This window comes from Saccopteryx leptura, chromosome 3 (assembly GCF_036850995.1).
Source record: "Saccopteryx leptura isolate mSacLep1 chromosome 3, mSacLep1_pri_phased_curated, whole genome shotgun sequence".
Classification (NCBI taxonomy): Eukaryota; Metazoa; Chordata; class Mammalia; order Chiroptera; family Emballonuridae; genus Saccopteryx; species Saccopteryx leptura.
The window spans coordinates 26,060,275-26,085,840 of NC_089505.1; the positions used below are offsets into that span (position 1 = coordinate 26,060,275).

General features: G+C 40.9%; 1 non-coding gene across 1 annotated transcript; it reads left to right on the top strand.

The window, feature by feature from the left end:
- The first annotated feature begins 6,871 nt into the window (after positions 1-6,871).
- Positions 6,872-6,947, top strand: TRNAC-ACA (transfer RNA cysteine (anticodon ACA)). The gene has a single exon. It is a non-coding gene; the product is annotated as a tRNA-Cys (tRNA).
- The last annotated feature ends 18,619 nt before the right edge of the window (positions 6,948-25,566 follow it).

Genomic DNA, 25,566 nt, shown 5'->3' on the forward strand with positions numbered 1-25,566 from the left:
CTTGCATAACTGTACTAGCCAATGGGGTGAAGTTGCCACGGCTGAATGCAAATTGAGCGGGTCAGGGGGAAGGTGAACATTTGTTTGCATTGGCAATCATCTGTTTTACATAAAAACTATGTCTTAATGTAATTTCTTTTAAGAATGCCTCCTAGAAAATACAGCACTGAAGAGGAGAGAAAAGGAGCTAAAGCTGCACAAAAACAGCTTTCTTGACAAAAAGAAACCACTGAGCAGAGAAAGACAAGGCTTGCTTCAGTCGCAGAGCAAATGCGTCTTTCTCGGCAAAATGAGACTGATGAGCATAGAGAAACAAGGCTTGCCTCAGATGCAAGACAAAAAAGCCTGTCTCGACAAAATGAGTCCCTTGAACAAAGGCAGGAGAGAAATGCAAAAAAACGACAGAGTAATGCTGACCGAAAGGCAAAAAGGATTAAAACATATTTAAATCACCTTTATTTATTGAGCTAGCGGTGGCTCTTAAGAAATGTACCGCCAGTGGTTTCCTTCACTGCACTCTACTTTAAGCAATAAAGCAAGTAGAAGGGAGAAACCCCGTGGGGCACTAAGCAAAGGGGCGTCCTCGCCGCCTGCCCTGGGTAATTCAGTTTGAATTAGCAGACACCTTTGCAGAAATCATTTTAATTACAATTTATAATATCTAGAACAGCGGTCATTTCATATGACCGCCGGGCTTTCTAGTTTGTTCATAATCCCGTTAGTAAGGATGCTGTGTCAAGGCTTGTGAAGTCACACGGTGCCACAATTGAATGAGTGATGGACGAAAATTCTGGTCCTGTGCTCACTAGGGATGGTTCTGACATAGCAGTCACAAAGAAAATCTGATTTTTTTCAGAATAAAGCCCTTTTGCTGTCATTCTGTTTTAGATCATTAAAATTCACTTGTTTTTTGATAGCTACAGAATACAAATTTTCAAGTTTCTATAATTGTTTTCATGGCCACAGAAGAAAATAAAAACATACATAAATATACAAATAAATGTTACTTTACCTGTTTTATTGGATGGTTGTATTCTAATGATGCTTTGGGTGAGGGAATATACCTGTAAGAAAAAGGTAGCTCATTATCCCCTGGTGAGGTTCAAGGACAACATCTTTCTGGATGAAAGGTGATTCTGATATTCATATTTAGCACATCAGTTGATTTATAAGAAGGCATCCAAATTCCTTCTAAATTAGGCAGGAATCATCTCTTCATCAAATGCCTATCCCAAATCAGAGGGTCCTCCTCCTGATGATCAATTATAAACATTGAGCAACAAGTGCTTGTTGTGTTCACAATCTGGTTCTTATTTGTCCATCCTATTCTCAAAGAATTTATAACCTACCCAAGGAGAAAAATTATTCACATACAAATAAAAGCTGTCAGATGAGAGCTCCAGTAAGAAGAGTATTACAGGACTCCGTAGGAGGGAAGGATGGACTCTACTTCTGAGGGAGTTGAGACTGGAGCAGGCTGCGAAAGCCAGTGTTGGCCACAGGTCCTCCACTCCCTACTCTCACATCAAGCTCTGGCCAACATAAAAGGACACATCAAAGATGTGAGGAGCAGAGTGGGGCCACCAGTCTGGAAAAACAAAGGCATTAGCAAACTCTTTCTCCTATGCTGAGTCATGCTTCACTCTCCCCTGCAAAACTTTCTTCTTGGTTCATGACTTCACCCTCCGATCCCTGAGCTTATGAGAAAAGAGGGCCTGGCTCTACTTGGCGCCTAATGGAGAGACATACTTGTGGTTTCTGTCTTGTCTAGCCCAAGTCACAGAGTAGGAGATAAAGATCAGGCAGAAACTCTGGTCATAGGAATAACAAGTGAGCATTTCCCTCGAAAGAGCTCTGTGGTATCTCCAGAGATCCAGTATGGATAGCAATAAAAAATGGCTAAGGGGTCAGATTTGGGGATAAAAAATATTGTCCCGAAAACAGTTGTTCCAAGAATAGCAGTTAGAGTTGAGAAAGTTCTTCGGAAGGCTTCAGCAGAGCTAAACTCACAATTTGGAAAAATGTCAGATTGCTCCAGGATAAGTTGACAGTACTTGGTGCTCAGGGCACCGGGGATCAGTGCATCTAGGTGCTTCATGCTTCACACGTGTTCAGGTATTTACCTGGTGAGGTGGTAGCTCCATTATAACAGACTGGAGAAATTGGCTTGCTGACGTTTATGAAACTCTTAAGTAACTGATTAAGCACTTGCTGTGATGTGAGTATATAAGTTCATGGATTGCACTAATTTTTATTTAATGCGGTTGAAGAATTAACAACCTGAGAGTCAAAGGAATAGCTCGAGACCGTTCCACTGCTCAGATTTACTAACTCTGCTCAATTTGAATGTGTATACGGAGACAGATGAATTGACGTTACCTCTCCTGGGTAATATATTTACATGTATACCTGGCACTATGATTTATCTTACTGTGGTCATTGCTTTAAAAAAAAAAAAAGCAACATGAACTTGCTTCAAATGAAAACTTATTCCAAAGCATCTTTAGTAGAAGTCCCTAAAGCACAGTGGCTCTGGTTCAAATGCAGTGGTGCGGGGGAGATGGTGGACTTACAAGGCCTTTCTTTCCTCCATTCCTCCCACCCCCAAAGTGGCCCCTGAGCAACCCCAGTGAGACACTGTGCCCTAAATTATGCTTGTGATGACTGACCACTAAATCCCAGGGGGATGAGAACTCTGAACTGGAAGATCCAAAGAGATCGCTAAGTGTACACCCAGAGATGGACACCATGCCCTTCCCTGGCAGCTAAACCTTCCGTATAGCTCTGAAGTAAGTCTCTTTCCTTTTGCTGAGATTGACCTGATCTCGATGGTAGGAATTTTTCTTCAGTTTAATGTCCAATTATGTCATTTTGGTTATAAAAATTAGAAATAACTAGTCATGTCTCCAAAATTCACATTATCTCATGGGTAGAGGATTGGGGAAGGGAGTGGTTGAGCTCCAGTAACTGTTAGGTTCTGAGAGTTGCCTGTATTACTTACTGCATCTCCCCCACCCCTCCCCACCTCACCCCCAGAATGAAAAACATTGTGTAATTGTTTCATTGTGATATCTTAACTTAGTAATGAAGAGTGTTTTTAACTTCTTTAGGAAAAGAGAACTGAAAAAAACTGACTCGGTTATATATCCACAAGTCAGAATTTCATTGGTATTCTTTAATTTATATTCTTATAACATAATTTATATTCTTATATTCTTTAATTCTTTAAATTATATATTCATTCTCTATGAAAATAAAACTTTAAAAATGTATTTTTTTCATTAAGTTGATTCTGGTAACAGGCGCAGGAAAGCAAAATTCATGTCACACAAACGTAAATCAAGTTTCTCAGGCATTCTTAGTGCAATTTGATAAAACATCTTTTCTTAGGTGCTTTACAATCTCTGGAAAGAGAAATTACTGATGTTGGGGAGCGATCTATTTTCCCTGGCATATTACTCTAATGAGTTGTAGATGTGTTTGCCTGCAGGCAACTGAAAACCCAAGAAAGAGAGGCTTACACACACAAGGGATGTGTTTGCTTTAAGGCACGAGGTCTCTGGGTAGCTTCCAGACCAGGGCAGTGGCTCAGCAACGTCTTGGTGTGGCTCTCGTTTCTGTGGCTGAAAGATTGCTTCACTTAAGGCATCATGTCAGTGTAACAAGTGGGAAGAAGGGGGAAGAGGGAAGGGCTAAGTGTAAAGGAAGTTACCAGCCAGGTCTTTAAAAAAGCTCTTCTATTCAATAGAAGCCTCACGCAGAGACTTCCATTGACATACGGTATTGGCCAGAACTGGATCACCTGGCCACCCCACCCCACCCAGCGAGTCTAGGAAAGCAAATGTCTCCCTTTCCAGCTTGCTTGCTACTAGAGGAGGCAGGTTGGAAAGGTGATGGACACGCGTGGTGAGGGAGCCAGTTTACAACATCTGCCTCCACTGACTGGGAATTTTTCTCTTACTGATTCCTTGTCATGTGGAATAGTTTTCAGCAAAATCTTCAGTTCAGAAGTTCTGGTTTAAGAATGCAATGTCCTCACCACTTATTTCCTCTTTAAAATGATAGATTTGGACTGTCTTGTCTCTAAATAGCTGCTTATTGTAGCTTGTGCTTTGAGAGCAGCATATCTAAGATCAAATGACAAAATGAAGGGAAACATCTTGTGACCTTTTTGGTTTTAGTCACTGGGGATATGTTTCTTGCCAGGACAGACAGTTCAGTGTTTTTAAATATTCTGGTGTTTATTTGTTCTAGATCAAGACAGAATCATCATGAATAATGAAAATGTGAAAAAAAAGATCCAAACAATAAGATATACACTTTTGAAATTCACTTGAGTTTATTGGATTAAGATAATTCTAATTAAAACTGTCATGTCTTGGCTCAATGGTAGAGCATCGGCCCAGAGTGTGGAAGCCCCGGGTTTGAGTCCCGGTCAGGGCACACAGGAGAAGCGCCCATCTGCTTCTCCACCCCTCCCCCTCTCACTTCTTTCTCTTTCTCTCTCTTTTCTCCTCCTCTCCTGCAGCCATGGCTCTATTGGAGCAAGTTGGCCGCAGGTGCTGGGAATGGCTCCATGGCTTCCGCCTCTGGCGCTAAAATATGGCTCCGGTTGCAGCTGAGCAAGGGCCCTAGACAGGCAGAGCATCACCCCCTAGTGGGCTTGCCAGGTGGATCCCAGTTGGGGCACATGCAGGAGTCTGTCTCTGTCTACCCCTCCTCTCACTAAAAGAAAAAAAAGAAAGAAAGAGAAAATTCTGTAATGTCTTCCTTTGGATGCAAAAATTTTGTTAATTTTTATGACTAAAATATTTAAATTTTATTAAAGACAGCTAATTTTTTTTTTTTTTTTTTAGCACGAGAGGGGTGGGTAGTGGGATAGACAGGGACAGACTGACAGGAAAGGAGAGAGATGAGAAACATCAACTCATAGTTGTGACATCTTTGTTCATTCATTGCTTTCTCATATGTGCCTTGCTGGGGGTGGGTGGGGGGCTCCAGCTGAGCCAGGGACCTCTTGCTCAAGCCGTCAACCTCAGGCTCTAGCCAGCAATCTCGACCTTCAAGCCAGCAACCTTTGGGCTGAAGCCAGCGACCATTGGGTCATGTCTATGATCCCACACTTAAGCCAGCAACCCTGTGCTCAAGCTGGATGAGCCCATGCTCAAGCCGGCCACCTTGGGCTTTTGAACCTGGGTTCTCAGCGTCCCAGGCTGATGGTCTATCCACTGTGCCACTAACTGGTCAGGTAAGACAACTAACATTATTGATCATCCAAATAGATAATTTGAGTAGCAAATCCTACAATAATTTTAGTCATCAGATTATTGCAATTCAGAGCATTAAAAAATATTTCTTTTTACAATTAGAATAAAATACTCTCAGAGAAACTTTGTAAAACGGAGAAGGTCCCTTCATACATTCACTATGACAAATACTTATCATTTCAATGTATTTCTGTTTATGAATAGGAAATAAATAATAGCCAGTGTTAATTAAATACATACTCTATGCCAATAATTTTAGGTGATTGTGTAACTTAATCCTCTCAAAAACTCTAGGACAGGGGTCCCCAAACTATGCCCCGTGGGCCACATGCGGCCCCCTGAGGTCATCTATCCGGCCCCTGCCGCACTTCCGGAAGGGGCACCTCTTTCATTGGTGGTCAGTGAGAGGAGCATAGTTCCCATTGAAATACTGGTCAGTTCGTTGATTTAAATTTACTTGGTCTTTATTTTAAATATTGTATTTGTTCCTTTTTTTTTTTTTTTTTTTTTACTTTAAAATAAGATATGTGCAGTGTGCATAGGGATTTATTCATAGTTTTTTTTTATAGTTCGGCCCTCCAACGGTCTGAGGGACAGTGAACTGGCCCCCTGTGTAAAAAGTTTGGGGACCGCTGCTCTAGGAGATAGGTACAGTTTTATCTTCATGTTTATAGATGAAGATAGTTGTGCTTAAGTAACTTGTTTAAAGTCACATGGCTAGTAAGTAGCACAGCTGGAATGTGAACTCCAAAAGTCTTCAAAACTCAAAATCCTCCGGACCCAAACAGGCAGCGTCTGGCGTGTAGGAGGCGGGGGCAGAAGGACTCCAGGGCTTGCCGTTGCTTTTCTGTCCTTGTATCTGTGAGTCAAGAGTCTGATTTCCGGGAGAGTTCTGGCTCAGCTGTCCAGCTGTCCAGCAGTCCTCGTTTCCAGAACCACCTTGGTTCTTGTTCTTGGGGGCTGAAATTTCATGTCTCCTTGGATTCTCTGAGCCCCTCTGTAGCATTCAATAAACTTCTGCCTAATTTCCAGGGTGTTTCTAACACTTCCTACCAAAGAACAATAGATTTGTGACATAACTAGGAAATCTTAACATTTTTTTCCATAGGAAAATGCACTGAGTTTCCAACAAGAAACCTGTAGATGAACTTCTAAAAACAATGTTAAAAAGTCAGATATTGTATTCATAAATAAAAAAAACCGTGTTCCTTCTATCCTGATCGACCTTTTTAAAAAGGTCTTCTCCTTAGATGTCTATATGCCCCTAACATATTGACCCTAAAATTGTGCATATTTAACCTTTTCCCTTGGCAGGGACCTTACTTATTTGATGTAATAGTGCAGTTTATGCTTAGTAAAAAGTTCATACTCTTTCATTTGTTTTAGTTAAACAAGTTCCAGAGTGTTTATTTATGTGTAAAAACTGCAAGCAAAGCCAGCAAGGTGAAAGGCTCCTCCAAATTCTCATTACCTCCCTAGAGATGAACTCAATTATCAGTCGGAAGTGGAACCTTCCAATTCTTTTCTGCACTTTTACTTATATGAATGTTCACATGTAGAAATACAGAGGCTTGTGTTGTGTTGTTTATTTTTTAAAAACTTCAGCCCTAGCTGGTTGGCTCAGTGGTAGAGCGTCGGCCCACAGTGTGGAAGTCCTGGGTTTGATTCCCGGCTAGGGCACACAGGAGAAGCGCCCTTCTGCTTCTCCACCCTTCCCTCCTCCTTTTTCTCTATCTCGCTCTTCCCTCCCCACAGCCAAGGCTCCACTGGAGCAAGGTTGACCTGGCGCTGAGGATGGCTCCATGGCCTTGGACTCAGGCACTAGAAGGGCTCCAGCCGCAGCGGAGCAATGCTCCAGAGAGGCAGAGCATCACCCCCTAGTGGGCATGCCAGGTGGACCCCAGTCTGGTGAATGCAGGAGTCTGTCTCTCTGCTTCTCCGCTTCTCACTTCAAAAAATATTAAAAAAAAAACCTTCAGTACACTGGTGAATGAAAGTGACCTCCTCATTTCACATAACAATGTGTCTCAGCTCTTTTCCCTGTTAGTACAAATGCATCCTCCTATTTATTTGGACTGCTGCCAGGCTTTTCATGATATCAGTCTATAATGGATTATTTCACTGTTCCTCTTCTGATGGACTTTTCAGTTGTTTGTAATCGTTTATTGTTACAGTGAAGCTGTGTTGAATATTCTCATACATTTCAACTCTTGCATATGTCTTGGTATATCTCTAGATAGATATCTAGCAGTTGATTTCTTGAGTTGGAATATGTGTGCTTTATAATTTTAATGGATGGTAAAAAATGAACTTAGAGTCAACTACATGATTATGTACCGTTAGTTCCTTGTGATCACACCAAATCTTTTGTTTGTCGACAGTTACGCTTATAGAAAATCACTTTTCTATACCCTCTTTTGGCTCCTCTCTCTGATATTTCCATTCCTCTCTGATATTTAATTCCTCATATTAAAAATATATTTTTGTTGCAAGTAATAGAAAACTTAATTGAACTAGCTAAAACAGAAAGGGTAACTTTGTTGGCACATGTAACCACCGGTGGGAAAGTGCCCAGTCTAGCTACATCTCAGGACAGCCAGCCCTTGAGGGCAGAGCACTGATGGGACTCACTTTGCTTCTCAGTTTCACTTCTTTACTGCAGGACTACTTTCTTTGAGAGGTCTTCAGACACAAGTTTTTTATTAGATACATGCTCTGCAAATATTGTTTCCCCAATCTGTGGCTTGTTTTTTAAATTCTCTTAAAAATATCCTCCATAGGGCAGAAATTTTATTTATTTATTTATTGGTGTTTATGGATTAATTTTAGAGAGAGAGGAAGGGAGAAAGAGAGAGAGAGACAGGAACATTGATCTGTTCCTGTATATGCCCGGACCGGAGATCGAACCGGCAACCTGTGTGTGCTTTGGGGCAACGCTTTAACCAGCGAGCTATCTGGCCAAGGCAAGTTTTAAGTTTTGATTGAGTGCAATTTATTAATATTTTCTTCTTCTATGAATTGTGATTTTGGTGGTGTAGCTAAGAAATCTTTGCCTAACCAAAGGTCACAAAGATTTTGCCCTATGTTATCTTTTAGAGGGTTTATAGTTTTAGGTTTTACATTTAGGTCAATGATCAGTTTTGAGTTAATTTTTGTATATGGTACAAGGTTTGTATAGAAACATTATTTTTGTGTATGGATATCTGATTATTCTGGTATCATTTGCTGAGAGATGATCCTTTCTCTGCTAAATTGCCTTTGCGCCTTTGTTGAACATCACCTGTATATTTGTGTGTTGGTCCATTTCTGCACTCTGTTCTGTTCCATTGATTTGTTTATTTTTACTTCATTACCACGCTGTCTTGAATACTGTACCTTTATAGTAAGCATTGGAATCAGGTAGAGTTAGCCCTCCGACTTTGTTCTGCTTTATCGAAGTTGCTTTGGCTATGTCAGGTCTTTTGCATCCATTTGAATTTTAAAATCACCTTGTCAGTTACTATCAAACCACCTGCTGGCATTTTTTTAGGTAGATTTTTTAATTGAGATAAAATTCACATCACATAAAATTCACTATTTTAGTCATTCTAAAGTATATAATTTAATGGTTTTTAGTATATTTACAAGGTTGTACAACCATCACCACTATTCTTTAATTTTAGATTTTTACACCCAAAAGCATGTATCACTTCCCATTACCCTCCCACCACCTCCTTTCTATGGATTGCCTCTAGGGACATTTCATGTAAATGAAATCATACAATATTTGCCCTTTTGTGTCTCTCTTCTTTCACTTGGCATAATGCGTCCCAGGTTTATCTATGTTGTAGCGTGGATCACCTGCTAGGGTTTTGATTGGTATTGCATTGAGTTTATATATCAGTTTGGGGAGGATTGCCATCTTAGCAATATTAAGTGTTTGAGCCCATGACAAGTTATCTCGTCATTTATTTAGGTCTTTAGCTCCTCTCAGCCTTATGTTTAGTGTAGAGGTCTTCCATATATTTTGTCAGATTTATCCCAAGGTATTTAATATTTTTTGATGTTATTATAAATCATTAAAAAAATAATTCAATACCTGACTCATTGCTAATATATAGAAATACAATTTGTTTTGTATTTAACTTCATTGATTTTTCTCTACTCCTTCTATTGCTTTCCATTTCCTTTATTTTCTCTGTAATCTTGATTGTTTCCTTTCTTCTCCTTACTCTACTATGTTTTGATTTGTTTTTCTAATTCCTTAAACTGGAAGCTGGAGAATTGACTTGATACCTTTTATCCTCCGAATGTATATATTTAGTGCTATAAATTTCCCACTAAATTGTGTTTTAATTTTTATTCAGTTAAAAATAATGAAAATTCTTTTTTTTTTTTTTTTTTTTTAATTTTAGCGAGAGGAGGGGAGGCAGAGAGACAGACTCCTGCATGTGCCCTGACCAAGATCCACCTCGAAAGCCCACTAGGGGACGACACTCTGCCCATCTGGGGCTGTTGCTCTGTTGCTCAGCAATTGAGCCATTTTTTTAGCCCCTGAGGCGGAGGCCATGGAGGCATCCTCAGTGCCCAAGGCCAGCTTGCTCAAACCATTCAAGCCATGGCAGCAGGAGAGGAAGAGAGAGAGTGACAGAGAGAGAAGAGGGAGGAGTAGAGAAGCAAATGGTCACTTCTCCTGTGTGTCCTGACCAGGGATTGAACAGGGACATCTACATGCCTGGCCAGTGCTCTACCACTGAGCCAACTGGCCAGGGTTACATTTTCCTCTCTGATTATTAATTCTACATGTTATTATATTTGTTTAAACATTCATTTATTGTTTAAAATACTTAATTGATGTGAGAAGAATTGTTTAAAAACCCATGTAGCTGTTATTTTCAGTACTCTTTATTTCTTTGTTTAGATCCATATTTCCATCTGGTATCATTTTTCTTCTGCCTGAATGACTTCCTTAATATTTCTTAAAGCGTGGGTCTGCTGGTGATGAATTCTTTCAACATTTGTATTTCTCAATAACATACGAAGTTTGTGGTTAAAATGATTTAGTCTTTCTAAGTTAGTCTTTTAAAATTTAGTCTAAAGAGTTTGTATAGCTCACTTAGTGATGATGCTTATTTTGCCAACCAGGATTACTTAACAATTTATTATGGGCTTGAACATGGAGTGTATACTTATTCATATTTATCTTTGTATTTTTTCAGCGTAATAATGTGTTTTCTTTTTTAATTGGGGTTAGTTTGTTTGTATTAGTAACTACAGTGGGTCAGGCTCTGTTCCTGGGTGACAGGCCTGCCCCAGAGCACAGGGAAGGCCAGTTCCCGGCTCTCATGGAGTCTGTAATCCAGCTGTGGCGTCTCACGTTCAATGCACCCAGCTCCCAGTCCTCATTTTATAATAATTGTGCCTAAATTGCTCTCAGATAACATTTTCCTTTTAAGGCCTAGTAAACCTTTCTGAAAGTGTTTTCAGCTTTTATCCATTCCCTTCCTGAAATTTGGAATTATTGAATTGCTATTTCAATATTCATTTAAACATTTTTTGCAATTCCTCAGACAAAAAACTCTTGTACAGAGAACATTGGAAAAGCAGAGAAATATAACTAGTTTTTGTAACTCTTTGATATGTGGGAATGATTATGTAGTCCAGTCTGTTCTCATCTAAGCTATCCGTGGATACCTCACAGGTCTCAATGGGCCATTTTTTTTTTTTAGCAGAGCCGCTGATGATTATTAACCTGACTTTGTGTCAGAAATTCAGTTTACGAATTTAGCTCACTTAGGAACAATGATTATTTTGCCTGCTGATGACTCATTACTAATTAAAAAAAATTTTTTTTTATTATTTAAGTGAGAGAGGGGAGATAGAGAGACAGACTCCCGCATGTGCCCCAACTGGGATCCACCTGGTGATCCCTGTCTGGGGCTGATGCTAGCAACTGAGCTATTTTTAGTGCCTGAGGCAGAGGTTCCATGGAGCCATCTTCAGCACTCAGGGCCAATGTGCTTAAATCAACTGAGCCATGGCTGCAGAAGGGAACAGAGAGAATGAGAAGGAGGAGCAGGAGGGGAGGAGAAGGAGATGGTTGCTTCTCCTGTTTGCCCTGACCAAGAATTGAACCCGGGACTTCCACATGCCAGGTTGACACTCTACCATCAAGCCTACTGGCCAGGGCCAACATTTTAACAGACATAAACTAACGTATTTCAAATGTATGGAGAAGAGTGCTATTCTAACATGTAACAAGCAGTCTGACCCTTGGATTTTTAGGCGGCTGTTGTAACTTATACCACCTGGCTTACTCTGTCATTTGTGACCAACATCATAGGTGAATGTTTTAGTTTCCTGCTGCCATTGTAACAAAGTGCTACAAATTTAGTGACTTAACATAAATTTATTCTCTTTCAGCTCTGGAAGTTGAAAGTCCAAAGTCAATTTCAAAGGGTAAAGTCAAGATGTTCACAGGGTTGCATCTCTTTGGGAAGCTCTAGGGCAGCTGTTCTCAACCTGTGGATCGCGACCCCCGCGGGGATTTCGATGGCTTTAGGTGACCCCTGTGTTTTGGTCATTCGACCCCCGCCGGCGTCGCGACCCACAGGTTGAGAACCTCTGCTCTAGGGGAAGAGTGCATTTCCCTGCCTTTCCCTCCTCCTAGAGGTTGCCCACATTCCTTGGCTTGTGGCTACCTCACTCTGACCTCTGACCTCACGTGTCCTTCTCTGACTCTCTCTTGCCCCTCCCTTTTTCCTGTTAAAAACCCTCATGATTACATTGGACCCACCAGATAATCCAGTATAATCTACCTATTTTTATTTATATTTATTTATTGAAACAGACAGAGACAGACAGACAGACAGGAAGGGGGAGAAATCAAAAGCATCAACTCATAGTTGCAGCACCTTAGTTGTTCATTGATTGCTTTCTCATATGTGCCTTGACCAGGGGCTCCGGCTAAGCTAGTGAATCTTCACTCAAGCCAGCGACGTTGGGTTTATATCTATGATCCATTGCGCAAGCTGGTGTCCCTGTGCTTAAGCTGGTGAGCTTGTGCTTAAGCCAGCAATTTTGGCGTTTCATACCTGGGTCCTCAGCATCCTAGGTCAGGGCTCTATCTACTGTGCCACCTCCTGGCCAGGCTAATCTCCCTATTTTAAAATGAAATGGTTATGGATTTTAGTCATATCTACAGAATATCTTCATATGATAGCCTAGATTAACATTTGATGTGATAAGGAGGTACTGTCACCTAGCCATAAAGCTGATTATCACATTTACTTAATAATTTTCTTTAAATATGTTCACTATTAAGTATTTATACTGAAAAGGAAAATTTTGTTTTACTTCATAATGAAAAACCCATGTTATGTTCCATCAACATAAAATATATCAAAATAAATACCATGAAACTATTGTTAAAGTCCAGCCAGATACCACTGCCTGCCCAAGGTTAGAGACGTTTGCCAGGACAGCACCAGGCTGCGTCTTTCTCCTTGATAGGCAACGAAGGATTGAATGACTTTCAGAAGAACATGACTTTCTCGATATTTAATGAAGCATCTGTGCACCCAATAAAATCCCGTTTGCCAGAGATTCTGTTCTGTAGTTTGGGAAACAATGCCATAATGTTTCCATATCCAAGCTTTTGAGGCAGACAGGCTGAATTTAAATCCAGAGCGTCTCCATCACTCCTTAGCTCCTCGCTGGTACAACATCTCGCTGAATCTGTGTACTCACCTGTCTGGCAGTAATAATAAACCTCCTTCGCAGGCCTGTTTGTAGATATTTAAATGAAGTAATTCATGTACAGGCCTTGGCATGATGCCCAGCTTGTGGTATGTACCTGGAAAGTGTCAGTCACTTTTAGAGCAGGAAGTCACTATTGTAACTCCGATATCAGGACACAGTGTGGTATTTTCGGCTGTCTCCTCTTACCCCCACTCCCCAGATGTTAAGATACTCAGCCTTGACCTAATCTCTTCCATCTCAAGCTGCAGAAACACACCACTGAACCTTTTATTTCGACTCTGGAATCTGTACTGTGTATAAGTGACTTTGTGGAAGGGGTGCAGAGGTTGAGCCCGGTGGAGATTGTGGTCAAGGTCACCTGAGCAGTAGATAGTATTGGTTTGCCATAATCATCATAGAACATGAGCCACGGATATGTAGGGGTAAGCATTTATTATGAGTGAAACTCCGACAGCCTGGTGTGTATTATGCGAGGTGCTTTGCTAGCTTTAGGCCTGTTGTCTGAGCACACTCTGCGGGGCCATCTGGAAGGGGCAGATCATGCAGTCCATCCTCTTTACAGCCGAGAGCCACCAGCTACAAGGAATAAAATCATAACTTGTTCAGAACTGTACTCACATTTCCCGTGGGCCGCCTGCTTGTTTCCCAGTATAATTTGAGGTATTGACTATGGACCACAAAAATCTAGGTGGTTTTGGGTACCAAGCTGTGTTATGAATTACCTTTCTTTCTAACTTCCTGGTAGCCAAGATTAGTAAGCATCATTTAGGATTATAATTGCTAGATTTAAACTACACAGTGTTCTTTGATAAAAGATGTTCACATTTCGTGACTGTTCTGATTTGAGAAAACTATAGTTTTCTATAAAAACCAACAGGTCATAATGGATATGTAATTTTTTATGGTTGTTATAGTTTTTTTAAAAAAATATACTTTGGAAGCGGAAATGTTGAGGGAGGTATATTTGAGGGGTGCAGATATTTAAAAATCTGGTCATGTCTGTGAAATCGTAATTAAATATTGAATTACTGCCAAGTTCTCCTAGTCTATTAGGAAATGTGAGTTATGATTATATTATGAATAGAAGTTAAAAGCTAAAGATTGAAATTACAGTCGGACTTACATGAATATTAAAAAAGCCATTTTTTTGTATTCCCACATTACTTTTTAAACAGTCGAACATAAATGACTCACACAGGCACACATTTTTCCTCAGTCTTATGCAATTTAAACAGCATCTTACAGAGGAGAGCTGATTTGCTGTAGTTATAGCTTACGCTGAGAAAAAGAAACTACCGAGTTGCGTTTCACTGAGATGAGGCATAGATCCGGGTTTTAGGCAGCCTGAAGCTTATGCAATTTTGGAGTCCATCTTTGAAGAAAAATAAATTAAAGGATTGGCTTTTGCAAACTTTGCGATCTGTGTGACCCTCTGAACATGTTGATATGGTTCCTGAGGCCTTAGCTTCATTATCTGCACAGTAAATTCACCTCTGACTAAGATGTATTATTGTGGAAATTTCTGAGAATGCTCCAGTTTCCTAAATTAATGAAAAAGCTCTTTGGTTTTGGTCCTTGCAGTATTACAAATAATCAATTACCTGCACAAGATGATGAATTATTCTGTTATTGACAGTGTTTTCTTATTGAAGCATGATACAATAATGAAAAATTCTAACATTTTGCATTTTTCAAAAGAAATAGAATTACAAGTAGCCCTTCTTAGAGATGTGGGGAAAATGAAAACAGAGGATTATACATATCTGAACGCATTTTTTTTCTTCAGTATAGATTTTTCTCCTAGAGACTTAATAAGTAAGAAAATTATACCTTGCTTGTATTTACATAATTAACTTTCTCAAAGAATATTATATACATATATTAACTTTAACTAGAGGTTGAAAATGAAGGGGAATAGAAAGTAAATCAAGCAGCCTCAAGTTAAAATAATATCTCTGTAATTGGGAAAGGAACATTTTCCTGACCATGCCTTGCTTAGATCTCCGTGATCAAAAAGAGGTGGACAATTTAGATGTTTACTGTAGGAAATATAAGCAATCTCAACAGATAATTCTAGAAGAAACTTTTTTTTTTTTAGAGCTTCCTAACATAAGAAAGGAATGTCCTTAATTTTCCATTTGGACTCTAGAGAATTGGTCTTCAATTTTTTCCTTCTCTTGGGTAGTGCACACTTTAAATAGCCTAACATTTGGTCATGTTTGCCCGTTTCTTCTTCTTGAAGATGAAGAATGAAATAATTAAACGGCCAGAAGAGGGAGGAAGGAAAGAAGAATAGAATTAAGACCCTTAATTAAAATTTGGAGGAGGAAAATAATATGAGTTTATTTATTTATTTTTTTTTAAAGATTATTTATTTATTTATTTACAGAGACAGAGAGAGAGTCAGTGAGAGGGATAGACAGGAACGGAGAGATGAGAAGCATCAATCATCAGTTTTTCGTTGCGCATTGTGACACTTTAGTTGTTCATTGAACGCTTTCTCACACGCGCCTTGACCGTGGGGCTACAGCAGACTGAGTGACCCCCCGCTTGAGCCAGCGACCTTGGGTCCAAGGTGGTGAGTTTTTTTTGCTCTGACCAGATGAGCCTGCGCACAAGTTGGCAACCTCGGGTCTCGAACCCGGGTCCTCCGCATCCCAGTCCGATGCTCTATCCACTGCGCCACCGCCTGGTCAGGCAATATGAGTTTATTGAGTGATAAATTCATCTGACCCTCCTCATTCTCTCATGAAACCGTATTTGGTGCATGGGCACGGGAAAGGAGAAAGGCCTCCTGTGTGGCTGAGATGACCTGGCGCACCCCCAGGGGGCGGGGCTTGCTCGGTGTGCCCAGGCTGGGCAGCAGGGTGGCCACTGTAATTATCGGGTGGGCTCAGTTCAGGTTCCCCCCTTGATAATGTATAAACTATGTGTGTGATCTTAGAACACTACACACAATAAGAGTAGGGTTAATTGGAAATGATTGTACCCATATTAAAGGATTAGTTTATTTATAATTTAAATTTAATGCACACTTCACCTTTTGCAAACAGGCATTTGAGGTAGCTCACCAGAAGTAATGTGTGTGTGTGTGTGTGTGTGTGTGTGTGTGTATACACACATATGTAAAAAAATACTTTTTAAAAAAGTGTGGCCATGGGAAATAGAGTAGAAGGTTAATAATTGTGGTGCCTGTATCACTTGGAAATAGGACACATATACCCAGGAGGGCCGCACAGATGCTACATTAGGACATGAATTTGCCTTTAAGCTGCATTGAACCCAAAGTGAAAAGGGAACTAAGGTCACGTAAAATTTTTTGATTAACCGTGAGAGAAAAAGCATTCTCATCTCTTCTGGGAAGCAATGCTTTTCCTACCATAAGTTTTAAAATGAATTTCTTAAGTGAAGCTGTATTAAACAATATTCATAGCAAACAAAATAATGCGTTTCTAAGCTATTTCTTGTGTTGTCATTTGGTGAAGGCCAGCTGAGCTTTCAAAAAGCTATTGGGTAAAAACAATTCTATAGAGAATAGTCTATGGAAAGAAGCTGACACAGTTTACTAATAGGCAGAGGTGTGGATTAAGGTCGGTTGAGGCCCCGGGTGCAGAAGAAAATATTGAGCCCCTTAAAAAAAAGAGAGACAGGGAAAATAAAAATACATGTTAAGCATATTTTTAAATAAATAAAAAAATTATGTACTATTAATGTTAAAGTTGCACATATGAAACTAAACTTGGTGTCACTAGAAAAAAGTATAAAGTTGGGGTTTTGCGGGGCCCTTCAGAAGTTGGGGCCCAGAGCGCAAGCCCAGTGTCCTGCCGATAAATCCACCTCTGCTAATAGGTAACTTAGTTAAAGTATACACATAAAAATAACAGCTACAAATAATATGGCGGATACTACTGGTACTCCTGCCTCCTTCTCTGTGAGACGGTGAAACTGGCTACGAGAAATGTTTCTGCCCTAGTGCTGATTCAGGTTTTCTTTTATGTTTGCCTTTGTTCTTGTAAACTCTGTATATTATATCTGAATAACTGTAAAGAATTTGGTTTTACGTGCTCTGGTTGAGATTTTAAATGATATTTATTTGGTGCACATTATTTTCTATAGCTGTTTTGTTTCTTTGGACCACAGGTCCTTAATTTCTTCCTGAGATGGTTACTTGTAGGGCAGAAGAATGGCAGCATGAGTTCAGTAAGGTTTTTGATATTTGTATAGACAAGATGTAGGAATATAATTTAGGTGACAGATGTGTAGACAATTCAATAACTGTATCCTGAGGATGTTGATGGAGAGATGGCCTTTGTAGTCCTGGAGGGAGGAGCCTGTGGCATGCTGTAAGAATTAGTTTAGGTGTAAGAAATGCTTTGTTTACAATAGCGAAAATCTGGAAACAGCCCAAGTGTCCGTCAGTGGACGAGTGGATTAAAAAGCTGTGGTACATATATACAATGGAATACTATGGGGCCATGAAAAAGAAGGAAATCTTACATTTTGCAAATATATGGATAGACTTGGAAACTATTATGTTGAGTGAAATAAGCCAGGAGAGAAAGAAAAATATCATATGACCTCACTCATTTGAGGAATCCAAGGAACAATGTGAATTGAGGAATGGAATTAAACCTGAAGGGAAGGGGGGAGGGAGCTGTTGGGAGGGGGTGAGGGAGATGTTGAGGGGAATACGGGGGGAGGGGGGAAGCTTTTGGGGAGACACTAGAATCTATGTAAACACAATAAATAAATAAGTTAATTTTAAAAAAAAAGAATAACTAAAAATATGTAAAATAAAAAAAATGCTGAAGGTGGGAAGGGGGCACGACGACAAAGACACAGGGCAGAGGGAGCAGGGAGAGGAGGAGGAGGAGGAGGGGGCGGAGGCGGGAAATGCCAATGGCAGAGAGAGAGTGGTCCAGACTGAGCCTCTGGGCTTCAGGGCCCTCATTATAGATCATCCTAAAGGCAATGGAAAAGCTTTAAAGGTTTTGAGTTGATGCAACCAGATTTGTATTTGAAGATCTTTGATTACAAAGACCAGGGTCATTTTTAATTTGGGGGAAATTGCCACTTGCCTGTCTGTGTCTTGTTAGAAGCAGAAAGGCCTCTGTTGTGTAGAGGTCTCCAGAGTGGCTAGCCAGAAGCTTCTATCCCCTGGCAAATCCTGCAGATGAACTACGTATTGTATGGGCAGAGAATGTCGCGTTTTCCCCATGTATAAGACACACTGTTTTGGAAAATTTTGGAGTCTAAAAACTCTGTGCGTCTTATACAGTGGTTGTAGATATTTATCTTGCATTTCCTGCTTTTTCACGCTTGTTTTTGTGCTCATTGTTGAAGACAGTGATTCGTCATCAGACACAGATGAGGACAAGCTAATGGATGGGAGTTTTAACAGTGATGAGGACTTGTGTGAATTTTATGATGAATAAAACGAGTTCAATAATTTTATGTAATACACTTTTTTTCAAATTTCAGGCCCCCAAATTAAAGTGTGTCTTATACATGGAAGCATCTTATACATGGGGAAATATGGTACATGCTACATTTTGTAGCACCTATTACATTTTTTTCATGTCATAATTTGTTGCTTTTCTTCTCTACTGGATAAGATAATACTAATAATGCATCAACCATCAGACTTCTAATGCAATAACAATTTGTACTATATATCAAACATTGGAAAATGCTATCTACTCCATTAGGACTTATTTTACATTCCACTTGGTTTTGTAGTCTTTACAGCATATATATAAACTTCTGCAAGTTTGGTCTTGGGATTGATTTAATAGAATTTTTCTATTCCCTCTTCAAGTATGTTAATGGACAAGGAGATAGGGAGTGCTGGTTGTGATTCACATACAGATGTGGCCTACGGCCTCCTGTCCTGCTTTCTCCATTCTTGATGACTGTTGAGCAGAGATTAAGAGAGTCATGGGACAGAGCCCAGCCACTTCCCGAATGTTTGCAATGTAGAGGAGGCGTGACACCACGCAGGAACGACCGTCAGGAGTGTCGTGACCGCAGCCCGGAACCCCAGCATCACCCAGAGTTTCCGTCCCATCACCCCCCCCCCCAGTGCCCCGTACCCCACTCAGAGAGGTCCAGAACCAGGACTAGGCAGTAATGTGCCATTATTTTTTGCCTCTAGTAAAGTAAGTCAGGCATGCAGATTGCCTTGGACTAAATAATTAACCTAAAACAGTTTGTTTCTGTCATTGATTGAATTGTGGTTCCCAAAAGTTATGTTGAAGTCCTTTTCCTCAGTACCTTAGAATATGACCTTATTTGGAAGTAGGATCTTGGCAGATGTAGTCAGTTATGATGGAGTCTTACTGGAGTAGGGCGGGTCCTTAATCCATTATGATTGGGGGTCTTAAAAGTGGAGAGACACAGAGACACAGATGCACAGGGAGAAGACGGTTGTGTGACAGTGGAGGCAGAGATTGGAATGATGCTTCCATCTATAAGCCAAGGGACACAGATTGTCAGCAAATACCAGAAGCCAGAGGAGGCAAGGCAGGGTTCTCCCCTCCGGGGGCGGAGGGAACAGGCTCTACTGACACCTTGATTTCAGACTTCTAGCTTCCGGAACAGTGGGACAATACATTTCTATTGTTTTAAGTCACTCAGTTTGAGGTAATTTGTTATGGCAGCCTGAGGAAACTAATATATTTGGCTTCAATTTATATTGAAGCCCTCGAAGTGACAGACAGACCATTATCTGTTATCATTTAAAGTTTGAGTCATTTTTTATGATTTACTGAGTGCTGCAGGGGAAAAAAAGATTTATTGAGCTCTGTAGAAAACATTTTTCAAATAAATTGAATTATTTTATTTCTACTAAAGAGAGATTCTAATTTTTACCTTTTGGATAATTACTAAGAATACGTGAACTACACAGCTCCTGGCCAATTGGTGTAGTTTGCTTTCCTTTCTTTTGAAGAACATTTCTTTTGTTTTTTCAGTTCGCATAACTGTAAGTCATTGTTCTATCTCTGATATTTCACATTTGGTGCCCCTTTTCTGGGCTTTGTCTGATGTCCCACGTTCTCGTTAGCCCTCTACAGCCACTAAACATGCTCTTGGTCCTCCCGGGATGGCAGGACGACATTCTCCGCCCTCTGTCCCCAGGCCGTTCACATACCTTTGTCTACCACTTTCTCTCCACCTCATACTCCAGTCAGCCTTTAAGTGATGACCTTAATCATGATGTTAGTCTCCCCGAAGTTTCCTCTGTGTTAATCTGCAGCCATCTGCTATCTGTGCTCTGGGGCTTTTAGGGTACAGGAAAAGTTAGATCCACGGACATCTGGCCCCCTCCTGACTCAAGCTGCCCAGCTCACTTGAGCCCTCATTCAGTAACACTCTTATTTACTTGTTGAGTCATGAAGATATTCTCTTTCCTCTTTCTTATATCCACTCCACACAGATGATTTCTGCTTTCTCCTTACTGAGACCTAGGCCCCCTGGTGACTTCATTTATGTTCTTGGTCTCAGCCTTCTATTTTCACTTAATTCCCTCTAGATTCTTCAATCCCTCGATCACCTCTTCTTATAAAAGAAGAAGCCCAACCAACAGGGATGTAAACTGAGACAATACACAGGATAAGTTAGGTGGAGAAGGCAGATCCTCCTTTAATCAATGTATGGGGAGATTGTGGGGACTAAACTGCATTTCTAACAAGCTCCCCAGTGGTGCAAATGTTCCTGGTCTCCGGACTTGAGGATTTACCCCTTAGGTGCATGGAGTCATCCTTATGGGCGAAGTTCATCGTTTGCGTGGTGCTTTGATTCTCCTGGTTGGCCCTTGTTGGTTCTCAAGATCCTGGCCCAACTTCAGACATCACATCCTCACCTGAGTGCATCAAAGGCAGGAGGCAAGGGTCTGACCAGAGAGATGAGAATGAGAGCCTTTCTCCTGATTCTCTTCTCATCAGGGAGGGGACCATTTCTCCGAAGGCTCTTGCTTCTCCCTACAATTTCATTGGCTTAGAACTGGGTCACACCTGACTCATCACTGTCAAAACAGACTAGGATAGCCTGACCTGTGGTGGCGCAATGGATAAAGCGTCAACCTGGAACGCTGAGGTCACTGGTTCAAAACCCTGGGTTTACCTGGTCAAGGCACATATGGAAGTTGATGCTTCCTGCTCCTCCCTCCTTTCTCTCTCTCTCTCTCTCTCTCTCTCTCTCTCTCTCTCTGTCTTTCTTCTCTAAAATGAATAAATAAATTTAAAACAAACAGACTGGGACAGATAAATGATGATTTCTCTGAAGCGGCTGGACACACTGGTGAACGAGTTCTGCAGCAGAAAAAGGGAGGCTGGCCCAGGAGGGCTGGCAGTTTCAGCCATACCTGGTTTTCAAGCACTATTTAGAGTAAAAATGTTGTGTGTTTTTATTATATTGCTTCTGCTAACTAGTTTCTGAGCCTCTTTGCATGGCGGTTTTCTCTGTGAAAATTCCAGTTCTATCATCTGTGTGTCCTCTCTGTTCATCACTGAAACCTGGCTTCTGCCCCCACTGTCATAATACAATTGCTTTTTTGAAGGTTGCCATGACCCCTCCCCTGCTTACCTCTCTCTTCCTCTATTGACCACTTTGTCTATCTTAAGCCTCTTTAACCTTGGGATTGTTAAAAGTCATCACTCAGATTTCCTCCTCCCCGTTTCCTTCAATGCTCCTTTCTTCTCCTCTTGCACCTGCCTGGGCTTTCCTTTGCTTGGGCCTTAGCTCTCTGCTCCTCCATCCTTATACAGTACTCACCTATTAGCCTCAGGACACCTGTTCTCATGGCTTTAGGTATCAGATCTATGGCTTCCAGTCCTTGTCTGAATCCCTCCCCCAGATCTTTACCTGCTCCAGACACTTCTGACTGCCTGTCACACCAAGCCTCTTTTCTCCCAAACTAGTTTCTTCTCTCACTTCCCTTCATTTAGTAGGTGGCATTAAATTCTTCTTGGAATAAGTTGGTATATTTGATTCTATTTTGTACACTATTTTTCAGGATGTTAAATGGGAAGATGTGACTGATGCATCAAGAAATGACAGATATTAGGTATCTAAATGAGTTGTGATGAAGACTGATGTGGAAATTTCAAATGGTCATGAGCTGGTTAGGTGCTCATTCATACAGAGGGTTCAAAAGGGTCAGGTGACTGACTGGAGGATTTTGAAGGGAAGATTTTTAGATAGGAGTGGGAGTCCTTCCCTCACCCCCCAAAAGGCTGGGGCATTGGCATCTGGCATCAAGCCAAGTGAGAAAGACTTCTCTAGAAACACTCAGAAAGCTTGGTATATATGCCTGGCTGACAGTGGACATGTGCCAGCCTCCCACCCGAGGAAGGTACTGCAACCCATGGCAGCACAGTAGAGGGCTGTCCCTGGGAGTAATGGCTCTGCCTTTCATCCACGAGCATTTACAGGTATGGGGACCTCAGAGACCATCTGTGAAGTCTCTAGTAGGAAAGCTGGCCTCAGATCACTTTTAATAGGGAGTCTGTCTAAAAGGTCTCACTTAGAGAGGGTTGATAGGACCCCCAACAGTGACAGTCTGTGGAGTGGGCTGAGGAAAAACCAACATAGAGGCAGTATAAACAGAATTCATTGCTTGTGTCTTAGTAGGTATGGTCAAACATTTCGAGTAAGGGCCCACAAAAATGTTTATGGAAGAGTCAGCTTCAAACTTCCCCAGGCCCAGGGAATGCGATGCCATTTTGTCAGAGTACCAGTCCAGTACATGCATTGCTGCTGTGTCCTCTCCTCCTCCTCATACTCTGGGTAGCAAGCTGGTGGGGGAGGGTGAGATGGAGGAGGACCAAGTCCTTTGCTCTGACTTCTAACCGTACAAAGTCCTGGCTGGGGAATGGGGCCAGGTTTTAATTACAGATGGTCCCCTACTTAACGATGTTTTGATTTTATGACTCAAAGTGATACACGTCCAGTAGAAATCATACTTCGAATTTTGTTTTTTTCCTGGGCTAGCACTCATAATGCTGGGCAGTGCCAGTGAACCATGGTTCTCAGTCAGCGACACGTTCAGGAGGGTAAGCAACAGATACTCTACAGTGTCCTCTATTAAATGCATTTTCAACTTAAGATATTTTCAATTTAGGATGAAACTCCATCATAAGGCAGAGCATCTGTACTGAAATGAGAGCATGTCTTATCTCTTAAAGTAACAGTAGTTTTCTATTATCTGAGAAAGTGCAAAATAGTTGTGGGATTGCTTGCGTTGCCATTCCGTAGAAGAGGAAGAACAACCTCATTACACAGCTTTTTGTTTTTTTTAATTTAGAAAATTAAATATAATGGGATGACATTGATCAATAAGAACATATAGGTTCTAGGTAAATATCTCTTATCGCATTTGAATTGTGTACAAGTTCTTAAAGAAACAGTGGGCAACAAAAATTAAGTTGCTTTTATGGGTACATTTCATGAATCCTGTTTATTCAATATTCTAGCTACATATAGTTTAAGTTCAGCTTCTGGAGTAGTGAAATCATTTTATCAAAAAGTTTTATTGGCCCTGGCTGGTTGACTCAGTGGTAGAGCGTTGGCCTGGCGTGCAGGAGTCCCAGGTTCGATTCCCAGGGCACACAGGAGAAGCGCCCATCAGCTTCTCCACCCCTCCCCCTCTCCTTCCTCTCTGTCTCTCTCTTCCCCTCCTGCAGCTGAGGCTCCACTGGAGCAAAGTTGGCCCGGGCACTGAGGATGGCTCCATGGCCTCTGCCTTAGGTGCTAGAATGGCTCTGGTTGCAACAGAGCGACACCCCGGATAGGCAGAGCATCGCCCCCTGGTGGGCATGCCAGGTGGATCCCGGTTGGGCGCATGCGGGAGTCTGACTACCTCCCTGTTTCCAACTTCAGAAAAAAAAAAAAGTTTTATTCATTTTTCCCCAAGATTACAAATTTACAGAAAGTCCTTGCTCCCTTTACACTATATTGGATTATGTGGTTAACCATATTTGTTTCAGATCAAGCAGAGTCTCAAGGGATGAGCAGGATGAGTGAATAAACTAAAGAACAATGCTTAACCACAGTAAACTGTTGAAGCGTTTAGTGAGTGAATGTTATACATGATAAAGGACATGCATGTAGAATATATAAAGACCTATTACAACTTAATAAAAAGACATTAATTGAATTTTAAAAATGGGCAAAAGATATGAACAGTTCTCCAAATGTATGCAATCTTATTCCAAAGAGGATAGACAAATGACCAATGAGCACATGAAAATATGCTCAAAATCATTGCCAGCAGGGAAATGTCAATCAAAACCACAACAAGATACCACTCTACAACCATTAGGATAGATATAGTAAAAAAGACAAGTATTGTGAGGCTATGGAGGAATTGGAGCCCTCTTACATTGCTGGTGGGATTGTAAAATGGTCTAGCTGCTTTGGAAAAGTCTGGCAGTTCCTGACACAGTTAAACTTAGTTATAATGCAGTGTTCTTCTGGGTGTATACTCAAGAGAAATTAAAACATGTCCACATAAAACTTGAACAAGAATGGTCATAGCAGCAATATTCATAGTAGCCAAAAAGTGGAAACTCAAATGTTCATCAGTGGATAAATGGATAAACAACATTGGTATATCCATACAATGGAACATTATTCAGCCGTCAAAAGGAATTAAGTACTGATATATGGTACAACATGGGTGACCCTTATGTTAAGGGAAAGAAGGCAGACACACAAGGGCACATATTGTGTGATTTCCTTTATATGAATTGTCCAGAAGAGGCAGATACATAGAAACAAAACAAAAAACTAGTGAATACTAAAGATAATTGTTTCTTTTGGGTGGGTGGGGGATAGAGGGTATGATTAAATGTCTTAAAATTGATTATGGTGATGTTTATATGCCTGTGACTATACTAAAAAACACTGAAATGTACCCTTTAAATAAGTGGATTGTATGGTATCTAACTGAAAGATGATTTGTGTGGCCCACTAGCTTGGAGCCTCATGGTGGCAGGGATGGAGCCAGCCAGCTCTGCACACATCTCCAGCACACACAGGCACTCAATAAATATTTCTTGAGGAAACAGCTCGCTTTTATACTGTACCTGATGTTTATGCAGTGCTTGATACATTTCAGAGCATTTTTTTTTCATTGACAGCAGAAGCTCCTATGTACTCCATAACAACCCTGAAGGTGGTCAGTGACTATGAGACCATATTTGCCCATATTGTGAAAAAAGATCTCTGCGCAACAGGGAAAGACCAAAAAACATTTCTGTCTACTAAATTTCCTGTGGCGATGCTCTCTCTCTCAGGCCTGTGTTGCATTTCGCTGTCTTCCTTCGAAGAGGGAATCCACTTTGCAGTGCAATCAGCACGGCTTTGGAACACCCAATTCCCAAACTGCAGCCAGTTCCAACAGTGCAGCAGTTTGGGTCACTTGGGGGGCAGAAACCAAAGAAGTGGAGATTCCTTTTCTGAGCAAACATAGCGGTAAGTGGGACTTGAGCCTCGGGATATTGGACTGAGTCTTCTCAAATACTTCTAACCAGAAGGTTTGAGTTAGTGGGTATCCCAT